We start from the raw sequence: 2500 nt of genomic DNA, 5'->3' as shown, positions 1-2500 counted from the left end.
CCCCACGGCAGTCGTGCGTTTTCCTTGCCATCGGTGAGGCCGTCGTGCCCATGCTTAAGCCAATGCAAGGCAACGGCCGTCGTGCGGCCTAAGGTCTACCGCCTAGCCATGAGGGGCACCGTCGTGTGTTTAACTTGCCGTCGGTGTGGCATCGTGCCCATGCCTTAGCCAACACAAGGCAACGGCCGTCGTGCGGCCCAAGGCCCACCGCCTAGCCACGAGGGGCACCGTCGTGTGTTTTTCTTGCCATCGGTGTGGAATCGTGGCCATGCCTTAGCCAACGCAAGGCAACGGCCGTCATGCGGCCTATGGCCGACCGCCTGGCCATGAGGGGCACCGTCGTGCGTTTTTCTTGCCGTCGGTGTGGCCGCCGTGCCCATGCCTTAGCCAACGCAGGGCAACGGCCGTCGTGCGGCCTAAGGCCCACCGCCTAGCCATGAGGGGCACCGTCGTGCGTTTTATTTGCCGTCGGTGTGGCATCGTGCCCATGCCTTAGCCAACGCTAGGCAACGGCCGTCGTGCGGCCTAAGGCCAAACGCCTAGCCATGAGGGGCACCGTAGTGCATTTTCCTTGCCGTCGGTGTGGCCGTCGTGCCCACGCCTTGGCCAACGCAGGGCAACGGCCGTCGTGCGGCCTATTGCCCACCTCCTAGCCGTGAGGGGCACCGTCGTGCCTTTTCCCAGCATGGCTACAGAGGTTTACCCGTGGCCTTGGGAGCAAAACCCCACGGCAGTTGTGCTTTTTTCTTGCCGTCGGTGAGGCCGTCGTGCCCATGCCTTAGCCAATGCAAGGCAACGGCCGTCGTCCGTCCTAAGGCCCACCGCCAAGCCGTGAGGGGCACCGTCGTGCATTTTTCTTGTCGTCGGTGTGGCCGTCGTGCCCACGCCTTAGCCAACGCCGGGCAACGGCCGTCATGCGGCCTAAGGCCGCCATGAGGGGCACCGTCGTGCGTTTTTCCAGCATGGCTACAGAGGTTTACCCGTTGCCTTGGGAACAAAACCCCACGGCAGTCGTGCGTTTTCCTTGCCATCGGTGAGGCCGTCGTGCCCATGCTTAAGCCAATGCAAGGCAACGGCCGTCGTGCGGCCTAAGGTCTACCGCCTAGCCATGAGGGGCACCGTCGTGTGTTTAACTTGCCGTCGGTGTGGCATCGTGCCCATGCCTTAGCCAACACAAGGCAACGGCCGTCGTGCGGCCCAAGGCCCACCGCCTAGCCACGAGGGGCACCGTCGTGTGTTTTTCTTGCCATCGGTGTGGAATCGTGGCCATGCCTTAGCCAACGCAAGGCAACGGCCGTCATGCGGCCTATGGCCGACCGCCTGGCCATGAGGGGCACCGTCGTGCGTTTTTCTTGCCGTCGGTGTGGCCGCCGTGCCCATGCCTTAGCCAACGCAGGGCAACGGCCGTCGTGCGGCCTAAGGCCCACCGCCTAGCCATGAGGGGCACCGTCGTGCGTTTTATTTGCCGTCGGTGTGGCATCGTGCCCATGCCTTAGCCAACGCTAGGCAACGGCCGTCGTGCGGCCTAAGGCCAAACGCCTAGCATCGTGCCCGTGCTTTAGCCAACGCAGGGCAATGGCCATCGTGCGGCCTAAGGGCAACCGCCTAGCCATGAGGGGCACCGTCGGCCGTTCTTCTTGCCGTCGGTGTGGCCATCGTGCCTATGCCTTAGCCAACGCAGGGCAACGGCCGTCGTGCGGCCTAAGGCCCACCGCTTAGCCATGAGGGGCACCGTCGTGCGTTTATCTTGCCGTCGGTGTGGCATTGTGCCCTTGCCTTAGCCAACGCAAGGCAACGGCCGTCGTGTGGCCTAAGGCCTACCGCCTAGCCATGAGGGGCACCGTCGGGCGTTTTTCTTGCCGTCGGTGTGGCATCATGCCCTTGCCTTAGCCAACGCAAGGCAATGGCCGTCGTGTGGCCTAAGGCCTACCACCTAGCCATGAGGGGCACTGTCGTGCGTTTTTCTTGCCGTTGCCTTAGCCAACGCAAGGCAACGGTCGTCGTGTGGCCTAAGGCGCACCGCTTAGCCATGAGGGGCACCGTCGTGCATTTTTCTTGCTGTGGATGTGGCGTCGTGCCCATGCCTTAGCCAACGCAAGCCAACGGCCGTCGTGCGGCCTAAGGCCTATCGCCTTGCCATGATGGGCACCGTCGTGCGTTTTTCACGTCGTCGGTGTAGTGTCGTGCCAATGCTCCGTCATGCGGCCTAAGGCTCACCGCCTAGCCTTGTTTTCGCTTATTTTTATCTTTTTAAGCATACATGTTGAGTCTCGTTAATGTCCACCGCCGTATGTCTTTGAAATTCATAAATTGCTTTTTTTTTTAATTAAACTATATTTTTGTATTTTTTATTATTTTTTATTATTTTTTTGTTTTTATTTTTGTTCAATTCAATCTTGGAAATTTTTTATTTTTTTTTATTTTTTTTGTTTTTATTTTTGTTCAATTCAATCTTGGAAAATTTTTATTATTTTTTATTGTTTTTATTGTTTTTATTTTT

The sequence above is a fragment of the Coffea arabica genome, chromosome 11e (genome assembly GCF_036785885.1).
Source record: "Coffea arabica cultivar ET-39 chromosome 11e, Coffea Arabica ET-39 HiFi, whole genome shotgun sequence".
Classification (NCBI taxonomy): Eukaryota; Viridiplantae; Streptophyta; class Magnoliopsida; order Gentianales; family Rubiaceae; genus Coffea; species Coffea arabica.
The sequence above is the reverse complement of the archived record's forward strand: the minus strand, read 5'-3'. Positions refer to the sequence as shown.